This window comes from Ischnura elegans, chromosome 2 (genome assembly GCF_921293095.1).
Source record: "Ischnura elegans chromosome 2, ioIscEleg1.1, whole genome shotgun sequence".
Lineage (NCBI taxonomy): Eukaryota > Metazoa > Arthropoda > Insecta > Odonata > Coenagrionidae > Ischnura > Ischnura elegans.
In genome coordinates, this window is record NC_060247.1 from 131,127,289 (window position 1) to 131,141,993 (window position 14,705).

Sequence of the window (14,705 nt, forward strand, 5' to 3'; positions counted from 1 at the left end):
AGAGCGGAGAATAATATAAAATGCACAGTAGAACCTGTTACTCCTCTTTTAGACACTTGTAAGTGGAAAAAAAAATTATTTTACACTTAAGAAAACATTCTAGTACCCAAACATTACCCGCCAAACGAAGTTACTGAGAAATTAATAATTTTCAAATGGAAAGCATATCGGAATGGGCACGTCAGGAGTTTACTCCCCCGGAGGAGACTACTGATACTTAGCACCACTTTGTCACTAATAAAATGGCAAAAACACGATACCAGTATTTTATATAAAATTGTCTCTTTTATCTCCCATTTATGTATTAATGAGCAACCGATTTTATTTTGTGCAGATTTGTTTGCATTCTGTTCCAGTTCTAAGGTCATTCACATGATGCCAACAAATTAGAATATTTTATTAAGCCAAGGATCCCAAAATAACATTTATTTATTAATTTATTTCGTTTCCACAGAGCAGTTTATCTTACTAGGTCTATTGTTCTTTAATTTTTCCTCAATGGATATTTTCATAATTATTTGATTTCGATTTTATTATGATTATAACTAGATTTCATGATTTATGTGTGGAATCAGAAATAGTTGGGTTTTTTTCTTTTTTTAGACGCCATAGTCCTAATAATGAACACGATAAAAGCTATTTCACATTGATACGTGCATGTCCTTGTCGCCTGAAAATTTAAGTATTATTATTAGTAATAATATTAGTAATTAAGGTATTGCTGCTCACTAAAGGACTGCGCATCAAAGTGACGCTGTCTAAATATTCTAGTTATAATGGCAATAATAATGAGTTAATGCAGGGCAATTCCGCTCAATTTCTGGGAAAAAAGTGCATTGCGTCATTTAACTCAAAACTGCATTTCCCGCTAAAAGAATACGAAATATTATTAAAAGATAATAGAATAACAATTCTGATAACATATGTTTGAAGCAATGTTAAATGTATGGCTATATTTCTTGCGATATCACAGTTTTCCGCGATATATGACGTCACACGGTTCTAATCCAATAGAAATTAAATTCCGCATTCCTGATTCTGAATGAAATTCAAATTCTTTAAAGTAGCATTAAGAGTATCTATCAACTAAAGTTAAGGTATCAATATTTTGCCAAAGTACCATGGAGCTTATTTATCCAAGGCAAACATTTAGTATAATAAGTAAATATCATGAAGACATAATATTTATGTATGAAATGGGATAAATAGGATACAAAGATGCATTTGTATGTAGTACATTACTCATTACACGATAACAGATTTATGAAAATAGTAAATACTGTCGCTGGCGAAGGATTCCCGTAAAGAATATTAATGAAAAGCTCTCGACTCATCATAAAAATTCATTACGTCTACAAAATTCAATTACAATTGATTTCAAACCATTATTAACGTACCGTTAATAATCTCTATTTAGAGGGAATCAATACAAAGGATTAATTAACTCGTTCCAATAATTCACGTTCATACAAAATTTCAAATCTAATTAATTTGCCGCAGGAATATTGAACCAAAAGTTTTAATGGTAAAGTTATTTAGTTCACGCTTTTACGTCGGATATTTCTCTTCCATTAAAATAATTTAATTACCAATGTAATTTTATGCAAATAGAAAACATAAGAATACCTATAAATTCCACATATCATCATAGCTTTTAAGTAGCATGTTATTTAATTGTCATTACTGAAAAATTAATTTAAAAACTTATTTTTCCTTATCCTCTTTATCATTTTTTAGATAATTGATTACTTGAAGTAGTATTAAATCATTCAATAAGTAAATGCCAACTTTACTTACACACTTAATACAAGAAATACTCAGTAAACTTCGAGTTTTGTAATTCCTTTGTGACAGTTGGATTACTTAATGATGCTAGACAAAATTATGACTCTTCGTTTTAAGAAATTCAAACGAGGAAAAATACAAGGTGATAATGTACTTTACGGACTTCAACATGTTTTTACAGCACTAAAAATGACTTATCGAATAGCAAAATCTCACCTCCTAATTTTTTTGATTTTTACATATATAAGTGACAAATGCAATACATACCGAAAACCTCACGGCTATATCGCCTATAGTTTGGATTATGCGCTGATGAGCGTGTGAATCAGTCCGTCAGGGTATTATGCTGTATGTATCAATAACATTAGGTAGAATCAATTAACCACATCAGTGTTTGAAATATTTTTCTGCTTTGCACAACAAAATCTTCAATTTATTAAGAATTTCATGCCATTTTTTATCCATGAAGGACGGGAGCAACAGCATTTCCTTGACTAAAGAGAGCATCACTTTCCCGCTTTAGAGGTGAGGTTGAGCTATGTGCCAGGGCATAAGGCCACCATAATCCTTTCTCAAAATGATTTTCGCCTGAATTACGGTGCAATCGCATGGCGTTCTATGTCGCCGCTTTCGTCTTAATTTTTCAAAAGAAGTATTTCACGCTGCATTAATTCCCATCGATTCATTCAATTGGCCAACGCGGTGCTACGCCTCAATTGGAGCATGAGCAAGCAATTCGCCTCTATCTCAATCAAACTTCACTCCCGCTGGCCGTTTGACAATGACACCGATAGGGAACTGCTCTCACATTTTGCTCAACAAAAAAAAGAGGCATGCAACAAAACCAGCCATTGGCGATCCCCCTACTTAGTGCTACGCTAGGAGTGAAACAATGATAATAGGGTAGTTTCCTTCAACAAAGAAAACGAAAAGGCATTGATTGCGATTCGTTACCCATCTTAGTGTATTCATAATATACAAATTATGTGGTTTTAGAAATACCGGTTTAGACGAATGGCATTGGTCAATTTTTATCCTCATTTGAAAATGGCCTGATTCGCGCCCATGCAATGCCACTCCACGTTTCGTCACAGGGACCTATCTCTTAATAATCACCTATTAAAAGTGGCTAAGGTCGGAAAGTTTTCTTCGTTTGATAAGGTACTAATAATCCTTATTTAAGCCAAGCGCTACCAGCTATCAGGGTACTCTGCTACCTGCTAGCATCCTGCGTCGTATTAGTGCTTAAAGCCTCACCCCAAGGTCACCTCACTTGCGGCAGCGGGAACCAGAACGACGTCACACGGAGTTTTCCCGGCATTCATACTTAGCCGTCGCGTTTTCGCGCGCTTGAAAATTTTCACTTTTGATTTAATTGCGAAAAATAGATATCGTCATTAAAAAATGTAAAAGCGTGAAATACGTACTCCAGGAGTAATAATATTTCGATTTAGGCAATAGAAAAACAATAGGAAACCACCCTATTACGTAACAGAAGTGCGCGCGCGGTAGCGTACAGCCCGCACGTACAGTGGTGGTAAAAAGATCGATACAGAAAGATTACATAGAATAATCTGCATTACAAAAAAGACACAAGTGTAGCGCATAATTTTTCGCGCACAGCTATTTATTCATGTATACTTTCTTATAAATTTCTTCCAAAGCTACAATCCACATATAGCCGTCGCGAGTTGAAAAAGAAGCCTTTGCAACGACCGCAACACAAAACAGGCGGAGTCGCAAGTGTAGCGCCGGTTCGCTGGAGAAGGATATTCAAAATAACGTTCGCTCACTTCGAGGTTCAAAACACAACTCTTTATTCTCTCTCTTTTACAACGGGCCCAAAAGCCCTTTTTCCGTTGAGGGCTTCACGCCCCCACCTCTTGGGTTTCCCCCAAGAGTCCATGCCCTGAGCAGTCGACAGCGCTCTCCTACAGCAAGCAATAAAATAATCATGTATTAACCAAATGACAGAACGAAAGCACTGAGAGCCGATCTGCAGCGACAATAGCAAAGGAACAGCATAGAGAAGGTCCAAATCCATCCCATACAAGGATGATTTCTGTTGCCACTTCGGTCGCATTTGAATCTGCTTTCAAAAATGACAGCGGCGCGGTTATGAGCGCAATGCCAACCGCTATTTCCCAATATTTTGCAATATGGACTTTGCAACAGCGAGGAACAGCATAAAGAGTTATGATTTGATAAATCACATCATCATGAATATAAATTTCGTTTGACACCCCTAAATATATCTTATTTCCCTGTGAAACTCGGAACAATTTGTTCGCCAGCGACGCGAGTGACGAATTCTGTAAACCTATTTAAACGCGCGGTGGTTGACAATGCATTTAGGGTCTCGAGGATCCGCTTTTGTAATATTCGTGGACAATAGCCTCAAGAGATCCTCCCAAGAGGAAGCATATTCTTGTGACGATACTTCACGACACTTGAGCAATAGAAATTTTTCACAGTAACGCCTGTTTTAAGAAACCAACGGTAGAATCAACATCATCAACGAAACTGGGTATTGGGGGACGGGGAAACACTACGGACCACGTGACATACTGCTTTGGTGGCCAAGGAGAATCCACAACCCGTAGGTTCGGGTTAAAGGTTCGGGCGTCAGCGGATGGAGAGCCCTTGCCCGTGAAAACAGACAGTGCGCGTGTTACTCGCCTGTATCAAGTATGGTTCGCTCCACAGACACTCGGGAAGGAAAATGTAGTCCGACTGAGGGGAGGTACAGCTGACTTCCAATCTTCCCCTCCTCCTATCTCTCTATACCGCACCTTCCCCTCCATTTTAGCCTCCATCTACTCCCCTCTCACTCTACATCTCCTTTCATCCCGCTGCTTTTCCAATCACTGCGCGTTTCGTCTAAAACTGCTGCTGGCGTACAGACAGCGTTACCCAGATGTTAAGCGAATTAGGCTGGGAGCCGCTGGAGACTCGGAGGCTGTGCGCTAGGCTTAGATTGCTTGAACAATTGAGATTGGACATCTTTAAGAGCGACCTAGAGAAGTGGTGTTTGAGTGAGGTGTTTTTTGTGTCGAAAGCTTTCTTAAAATCTAGAAATAGTGCGTCAACTTGTCTTTTCGATTCACCAGATTTTATAACGTCGTGAAGAAAGAGCGCGAGCTGTGTTTCGCATGATCTACCTTTTCGGAATCCATGCTGACAGTCATGGAGGAAGTTACGTCTGTCCAAGAAAGTCATGATATTGCTGACGATAATATGCTCAAGTATCTTGCCTATAATCGATGTTAATGAAATCGGACGGTAGTTGTCTGGGTCATGTCTGTTTCCCTTTTTGAATATGGGTGTAACGCTAGCAATTTTCTAGTCTAGCGGTAACTTCCCTTCGGAGAGTGACTTCTTGAATATGGTCTCTAAGTAAGATGCGATCTGCTGAGGTAACTCCTAGAGGACACGCGCGGGGATTCCCTCCGGACCCGGAGATTTACTGTTCTTAATCGATTGTAGTATTTTAGTTATCCCATCACGTTGTATAGATATTTCTTCCATCGATTCGTCAGTATGTGTGATGTCTAAATTGAATTGAGTATCGTCAGTAGTGTATACACTTTCGAAGTGGGAATTTAAAGAGTTAGCTTTGTCAATATTTTCGGTGACAAGTTTACCATCTTTATCAAATAACGAATCTACGGTTGAATGTTTTCCCTGAAGCTCTCTCGCGTACGACCAAAATGATTTCTTCGAGTAATTCACCGAGTACTTTTTTCTTAAACTTTCGTATTGCAGTTCGCATTGATTTCTTGGTTATTGAGCGTTGAGCAGCGTCACTTTCTCTAGCTTCAAGTTCGTTCGATTTATTACGTGACGAAATGGACTTTCTATATAAGTTGTGTAGTTTTCTCTGTTCCCTAAGTTCCCTTCCGACATCGTTGTTGTACCAGCGAATTTCCTTATTATCACATTTCATTTTTTGTGGAATATGTTCGCTGATTTCTTGGCGCAGAATTTCTAAGAAATGTTACCATGTTACATCTGTGCTTTGGTCCTTTGATGTAATTACGAATTTTTTGTAGGAGTCATTATGCATCTCGCCCAATTTAGTGAAGTTACATTTATCAAATAAGTAAATATTACGTTTTGGTTCTACGGCTGACACTACATCAATTTTTAACGTTGCAAGGATTACTCTGTGATCGCTTATACCGTCAATAATATCGACTTGTTTTATCAACTTAGGATGGCTTACTGCTAAAAGGTCTAATATCTTATTTCCTCTCGTAGGCTTATCAACAACTTGGGCGAGAGAGTGATTTGCAAGTATGTTGAGTAATACCTCGCTGATTTTTTTATTCCTTGAATTCGGTTTTACAGTGCAAGTATCCCAGTTTATGGATGGAAGATTAAAATCTCCCCCGATTACTATTACACTTTTACTGTCTCTCTGAGTAAATGCGGATATTTGATTTTCTAGAAGGTACATAACATCGACTTCGGAGTTCGGCGGTCTATAAAAAGAGCAAACATGAATACTCCTTTTGTTTCGTTGTTTAATTGTACACCATACGCTTTCTATTTCGGTGTCAATTATTTCGTGGGCGGCGCTGTATAAATGTATTTAAATGGCTATAAAAACTCCGCCACCAGTTCTATTGCGCCGATCGCATCTGTACATTTTATATTCTGGAGGAAAAACTTCGCTGTCGCTTATATCTTCCGTAAGCCAGCTCTCTGTCCCCATTACCACGTTTGCATCCTGAAAAATATGCTCGATTTTGGCGTGCTTCTTTTTACGCTTAGGCAATTAACTACAAGGTTAATGTCATTTTGTTTTGTGGAATACTAGGAGAGTTTTGGCTTATGTATTTGGGCTCGTGAAAAAATTGTTTTTTCAGTGAGACTTACTAGCATGATGAACAAATGTCATGCTTTTTTTCCCCTTTGCCGCGTGCTATGCGGGTTCGTCTCCCGGCAACGAAACTTTTTTCTCATCGTGCATTTTATAGCCCGGTCAAAATGGACATTGACCCTTGCATAAATTGCCAACAAGCTGAAAATTTGCACGAACCTCAAGGATACCACTCTTATAAAATCCTGAAAATTCCCCATCGATCCCGTGTGCAAAAAGTTTTATTCAAGGTCAAAGGTCACAAAAATGTGTTTTTTTTCTTTTTTTGGCCAAACGGTTAGTTGTATGGTAAAAATTGCACAGGCCAAAATTGTAGATCAAAAAATTATCTACAAAATTGTTATCTCACTTTTTTCTCTAAGATTTACTGTTTCTGAGAAAAAGCCATTCGAATGTAGGCTGGAGCTATATTATCCGTAATATGCATGACTATATTGTTGCGCTCTCCGAGCATTATTGGACGCGTAACTCGCATATTGGTTACTAGCTCTCACCTGTCCATCCGCCAACAATCGGGACAGAGGATTTAATTTTAAGTATTCCATCTAAGTGAAAACATGTGTCCATTGCTAGAATTATAAGTGAAAGTTTGTGCTATATTGTAGCGGTACGGACCGGAGCCGGCCCGACGCATCACTTTAAAACATCGCGGCTGGGGGGGTTACGTCTGCGCGCACGCTCACAATTTTAGCATTTTTTTCACGGAGTTCTGTACTAGATTTATGTAAAGGGTTTATTTTTTTATTGTAGAATATTTTTTTTATGTACGTGAAGTCGAGTGAAATTGTGTGAGAAAGGATTTCCGGGAGAGGCGACGCAGTGGTTCTCTCCCGGAATGCGTTTGAAAACCCGCCTTTCGGCCGGGGAAAAAGAGGGCGTTGTGGTGCACCAGAGGTGATTGTGGGAAGTACAGAGGTGATAAAAGGGAGAGACGAGAAGTCTAGCTCTCTCTCTCTCCTACGGTCTGACACGACAGAAGTCAAATAGTGGTGTTCAGTGAAAAGCAGCAGCAGCCAAGCTACGGCACGTGGAGGAGGCAGATACAAGTACAGCTCGTCAGGGGTGGCGAGAACATCGGATAAAGGAAGTAAGCTTGGAATTTACCAAAGCCCGAATAGATCCTTTTGTATCCAGATTGTCCCCCCCTTTGAAAGTCCCAAGTGTACTCCCCACAATAAGGCCCTAGTGAATTCACCGTTGGCTGGTCTTAGTCACGGCCCTGCAAGACTTAAGTGCGGCACGTGGTGAAGCTTGAGCATAATATCTGAATGTTAGTGTCACTTGGCGGATAATTGAGCCCGAATTGAAGACGGGTGGCCATTTGAACAGACTAACGCCTAATTTATACTTGCATTGCACGGAAAGTTTTTTTTGTGTAAGTTTGATGTCACATTATTTACGTTGTTCATTCGCCAAAGAGCGCGGGTATATTTTGTTGTTGGAAACACCATTTTTTTTAAATAATAATCATTGAGAAAATGCGATTGTAATTTTGAAGGAGAAGCCGAAGGTGCATATTTCATGTTGGAGGTGACGCCGATGGATTTTGGAACGGGGATTTATTGTGTGTGTTTGGGGAATACTTTAGTGTCAGTGTAAACTTTGGAACCTATGGTAGTTCAGTTATTAAAAATCAATTGTAAAAGGGATGTCATTGAAGTTATTTGTTTTGCTATTGCCACGATTTCCTTAAATCCTGTTGTAAGTGAGTGTGCGTGCAGGCACGAACAATTGGGGAACTTGATTTTAAGCCCGGAAACGGTAAGTCTCCGTAGGGGCAATTTTATATTTTGGGGGAGTGGCGAGTTAACTATCACATGTACGGGGAGATATCGGACGGGAGGCGAGCGGGCGGCTCTCGCGGTTTGAACCGTTACAATATTTAGTACTTAGCTACTTTCGGACATGGCTTCATCTGTAAAATAACCTTTGCCTACAAGTGAAATTGCTACTGCTCCTTGAGGTTCGTGCAATTTTTCAGCTTGTTGGCAATTTATGCAAGGGTACCCCTATTTTTTGGGCTAATTTGACCGGGCTATTACAGAATTGTTGATAAATGTTCTAACCCACACATTAAAGTCAAATTACAGATATATTTGTATATTATCAGCCTATTTTACGGATTATAAATGGGCCTCCAAATAGAGATTTCGGTGATTTTATTATCCCGTTGCATACTTACATTCCACCCGACAGATTAGGTTAAGATTTCGTAAACCCATGCATGCTTACCTGACAACGAAGGGTTCCGATTGATCGATGGGCTATCTCAAGACCATAGTAAATTAAAGGATTGTTAAATAAGGTACTATACATGCCCTAGATATCTCTTCGGAAACGCCCTGAAGTTTTTACTTTGGTCCCTTCATTTTTTGTTCAATGGTGAGAACGATATTTTCAGAAAATATCGGCAACTTCCCGTTTGAGTCTTCTTATTCTATCGTTCGAACCCGTCCTGACATGGTAAGGTTTAGGTGATGTTAATAATGACGTTAAGGTTGCCATCGCATTATGTGGAGCACCGCATTCGCGTGATAGCTGTCCCGGCAAACCAAGCCTAACCAGCCAGTTCACAATGCATTTTATATCAGTGGCGTAATTAGGAATATGCTTTGGGGGATGAGGCAGTCGTGAGGGCTTTTGGGGGGATTTGAGGGGGTAAGTGGGGGCTACCCCCTCAAAAAACGGGGATTTCAGGAAAAGTTTTGAAAAATAACATGGCTGAAAATGCATTTTACATCATTTTGGCACTTAAAATTTAGCTTTTACCAGATGAAATTATTATACATCAATTCCAGACAAGATATTTACATAATTTTATGATTTCTCAGAGGCTTTGGGGGGGTGGGGGGATACATCCCCTTATCCCCCCCGCCACTGTTTCATATTATGCGTATTTGTTTGTGAAGTGGGGCGGGCTAGTATTATGTTTGTGTGAGCAGACTCTTCAAACTAGTAATCGTGTTGAAGATTATGAGAAACAAAAACATTGATCATTTTGAAGATAGGTTTTTAACTTTCATTTTTTCAGTTTTTTTATTTCATTTTTTCAGTTTTTTTATTTCATTTTTTTAGTCGCGAAAAGCCGTTTTCTTTATTTTACCCTTTTTGATTTTTTAATAAAGCAAATAATATGGCAACAGTAAATATATTAATAGTTTCCTTACTAATTCTACAAGAAAGAAAGACATAGAAAAGACTCATAGACGAGTAATTTGTAGAGGTAGTTTACATGTTGTTGGAATTGCTGGGTTTTAATTCCAAATGTTTGTGTGGAGCATGTGCGAGGTTTCCCCAAATCTGGACTTGAAGTTATTGAGTAGCTTTGAGATGAACTCATTTACTGTAGGCAGCTTGTGGACAGAAAGGATGTCAGAAATTCGGACAAGGCGGGATAGGCTTAGGAGTAGGCGAAGGGAGTTATTTGGGAAAACATCCAGTGTTTCCCTGTTGACGCGGAGTTTGCAAATATTTCGCAGCCGTACAGGAGGGTAGGATGGATGATAGATGAGTACAATTTGATTCTGCAGCTGTGGGATGGAGAAGAACTGCGGGAGGACAATGGGCTAATTTCTTGCCTGACTACCTTATTAGTACAATATTTCAAATGGGCACTATAGGTTAGTTTTTCGTCTAACAGGACGCCGAGAAATTTGTACGTAGTTGCTCTTGGCATTCGAGTTTGTTTATGATTGGTGATGTCTATGATGCAAAACTGCGTCTACGCATGCATGTACTTTTGTCAGCATTTATATGTAATTTCCAAGTGCGTGTCCAGTTATTAGATAAGTTTCAGGTGTGTGTTAAGCTTGCTAATGTTCGTGTCTCCCCGCCATGACGTAACTTCGGTTGTAGTATCATCGGCGAGCATGTGTAGTGTAGTGTAGAATGTGTATATGCTGGTAGCCAAGGCAAACCATGACTTTGATTTTGAATATTACACAATTAAGTGGCAAGATTGAGTATATATGACCTAGCTATTGACCAAAAACAATCGTAGTAAATCGCTTAAATGAATGACTAAGAAATAATTTTATATAACATGGGATCAATATTGGTATTATAAAAGACCGGAAACGTAAATACTCACTTTATCACGCAATTATTATAAAACTTAAATACGTAGCACACAAAGAAGAAAAGATAAATACTCACACATTTATATATTATACGAAGGATCCACCTGTGATACGTTGCATCAACTAAAAACAGCATTTAACTATGACCAAAAAAATCGAATCCAATTACTGTTGAAATGAATATTCTGCTGAGTTATGTAAGGGAACTAAAGAAACACGAAGAGTGCAAAGCCCTGAATCCCAATGTTGGATGCATGAGTAAAGAGGACAAAATTATTTTCCAGCTTAATATTCCCGCCCCTTTTAGAAATGTTTTCACTGCATTGTTTTAAATAAATGGATGATGCCACTGGTGTGAAGTCTCAAGTGCATTCAAATTTATTTAATTCATTAACTTTTAAGACCCATAAAAATCAAATGTATGCAGAGGGATATTTATTTTCACGTAATTGCTTAACATCCCTTTCTTGGAAGTTCCCATCGCTCAGGGTGGAGGACTGAAGATAATATAGAAGATATAATATTGCCTAAAAGTAAGCAGCAGGGTTTGTTCCGTCAAATTAATTTTTTTTAATCGACTGCGAAAACACCAATTATAAAGGGAAAAAATAAAACCTACCACCCATTGGATTTATTCTGGAGCGGTGATAATGACTAGTTAAACGAGGAAAAAGGCTATGACTAATTAAAACGCTGATGCGAATCCATTTTTATAATGAGTTTCTACACTCTTTCATTTCATGGAATTTATAGTGAAACTAAATGAGGATACATTTTCTTTGACGTAAACTACGTTACCCATTGTTATCCCCTGATGGGAGATCAAGAAGAGAATCCATTTGAATTTTATTGTATTCATTCATTTCCTAATGAGAGACAAAGAGGTAAAGAACAGGGGTCAAACAAAACTATAAATGAAAAAAAAATCTTATAAACTATAAATGATAACAGACGATCCTTCTGTTTATTTTTTCCGAAATAAGGTTTTCTGATATCATAATGAATACAGTAACGAGGGAGGAACTCCAAAACTTCAATTCTCATTTACGACGAGGAAAATTAATACTATCTTATGGTCAACAACATTTACGGCTTTTCCGCGGCACATTGACTCTTAATCGCAAAATGAAGAGCCGTAAATAAGAAGCTTTACTTTTCAAACTTCGCTTCTCATTTACAGAGTGTAAAGCAGATATTACTGTTCACGCAATACCATTTTACGGTTTTTCTGCGGAATATTTACACTCAATCGTGACATGAAGAGTTATAAATAGCAAATTTAACTGAAATTGCTTAACCTTTTTCACAATGAATTTTCTGAAAACGGCAAGGGGATATTTTGGAGGAATAGATGGGTAAGACAAGGAAATGATATGAAACGGGATCACCTTAAAAATAAGTATTAGAAGTCGTTGAAGTCCATTGCCACCCCTGGCTTCCCTCATTCCGCGCCAGACGGTCGTCTCCCTTCCGATGCGCCGTTTACCGCCGGATTTTCCCGCATGCAATGATGATTAACGTCTGCCTCATGCAATCCGCTCGAACGGGCTTGGCGGACGAGATGGGGCCGCCCGTCAGATCCCGATCGTCTGCCCACCAACTGCGACAGGGCGAGGCTGCGAGCATGCCAATATCTTCCCTCCACCACAGCCGTCTATCCTATCCTACCATCGTTTACGCCCATCCTCTTTCTTTTTGTTTATGTACACTCAAATTACGGAGGCTTGCATGGAAAGTTCTCCTTTTAACTTTTCCGGGGGCAAGTAACAATTTCTTTCAACTGGCAAATTATTTGAATAATCAGAGCCTCTTCTTTCATAAGGGCGTTTTTATATCATGAAAGACCCAAAGAAAACTACTTTTCAAACAATGGAGGGCCACTATATTTGTGGTGGCTTTCGTTCCCGGGGACGAAACTATTGAAATTTTACTGGTTTTGATTTTCGTTTAGCTCCAATTGCCATCCCTGATTCCATCTGTTGTTCTTGATATGCTACAAAATTTAAAATGAAAAATTCACGCAATAAGATGTTTTTGGGTCCACAAACATTAATTTTTATTCCGGTGAAAGGCACCTAAATATTCACAACAAATGCAAACTGCGTAATCAGCTAATCAAAGGTAAAAAGCCTCATTGCAGACCCAGGAAAAAGGAACTCCTCCTACGGACATCGCTCGTAAGCCCTTCCCTCACGGCTGGCGTTGTTTTTCTCATTCGGGCCGTCCAAATCCCATTCTTGCAAGGCATAACACGCCCGACTGCTTCGATGGAAGTCGAATCGGAAAAAATCCCATTCACAATGTGAGCTATCGAACTAATTGCATCGTGCTACAGTCGGATAGTGCATTCTCGGGAAGGGCCGGCAATCTTAATAGAGTGGACATGATAAGATCCAAGTTAATGGAAACAGAAGTAAACTATATAAAATAATGAATATACCCCTAAAATTCAAATTTTTATCCAAGTTTGCTTTAGAAGAACCTATATTTTGAACCTATTTGCTGTGGGAGGTCTACGCGTAAAGCCTTTAGCTTAGAAAAATAAAAGAACTCGTGTTTCACCCGAAGGGCAATAGGTCACTCCCACTATCACCATGGTAACTGTTTTGAATGGCCAAGGATCCAATGTGTCATGGGCACCTACCAAGATTTATACCATTACATATCCATCACACTCGATGTAGTGGAATCTTTACGTTGTGGGATAGATACCTTAATGGACAGTTTTACCCTTGGGCGAGAGTTTTATTCAAAGCCGGTTTTCGCAGTTGTCAACACAAAAGTAAGAAAAAAAATAGAAAATCAATGCGATTTTTTTTTAATTCTTCACAATTTTCCTAGAATTGCGGATATTTGGGGCTGTAGGTGTGAAGCTAGAGAGGTGAAATGTGCGTACAGGCCCGGTGAGTGCATTGACGTTTAACAAGGTAGGAACAAAATCCTTCAAAAACAAATATAATTTATAAACGAAAGAGAACGGTCGTTAATGGAACCCCCCCCCCCCGAATTGTGACCGGCAATGAACCAGACTCGAGATACAAGGGAAGATAGGTAGTTAGGGTTCGCCATTACCTTGGTTGTGGAGGTAGTGGTGGTCTGCAAAAAGGTGCCATGTCCCTCGGGAGCAGCTCCTTCAGCGGCGAACACTCGACGAGAGTCCCACCAAAACAAAAATACCCAATGCTCGCGGGACAACGCCGCTTTATATACCTCGGGCCTATTATCCCTCAGGTATCATAGCCTTCCCCTATTGACCAGCACTTCGACGGAGGATTACACCACCCGCCAAGCTGCTCTACCGATATACTCACAAGGGGAGACCACGAACCTTGCTCCACCTTTTTCAATGCCGTCTTTTTTATGGTCTTCGGAATGGTGAACACATCTCTGAACTAGTAGTGGTTCCGTTGAATGAGCCTTAGTTTGGCTGTAATTAATTAATTTTCATGCGGTATTTTTCACAAGCCATATATATTACCAAAATTTCATGCCACCCAGTGGACGGGTCAGGTGGGGTAGTGGTAGCGTACATGATTCCCACCCAGGGGGCCAGGGTTCGCGGCTTCGTCATGTCATGGATGAAAGCTTCTCGGGTTTCCAACCGGGTCAGGGTCTGCATGGTGTAGGCCGACGTTTCGCTGGGAGACTTTCCCAACACCCTCAGGGCTGATGTTGGGAAAGTCTCCCAACGAAACGTCGGCCTACACCATGCAGACCCTGACCCGGCTGGAAACCCGTGAAGCTTTCATCCACGCTATTCAACGGGAAAAGCTCAGATTCTTCATTACTTCTTCGTGTCAGTTTATCCTGTTGTCTTCATTGTGATTACACGGTGTCAAATTTTTCATTCATTTTAATTGCCGCAAGCATAGCCATGAGACAATTTTTTTATCGTCATAATGGCGTTTAGTTATTTAAGCAGTGCCTTTTCAAACGCGGAGATATGACGACTACAC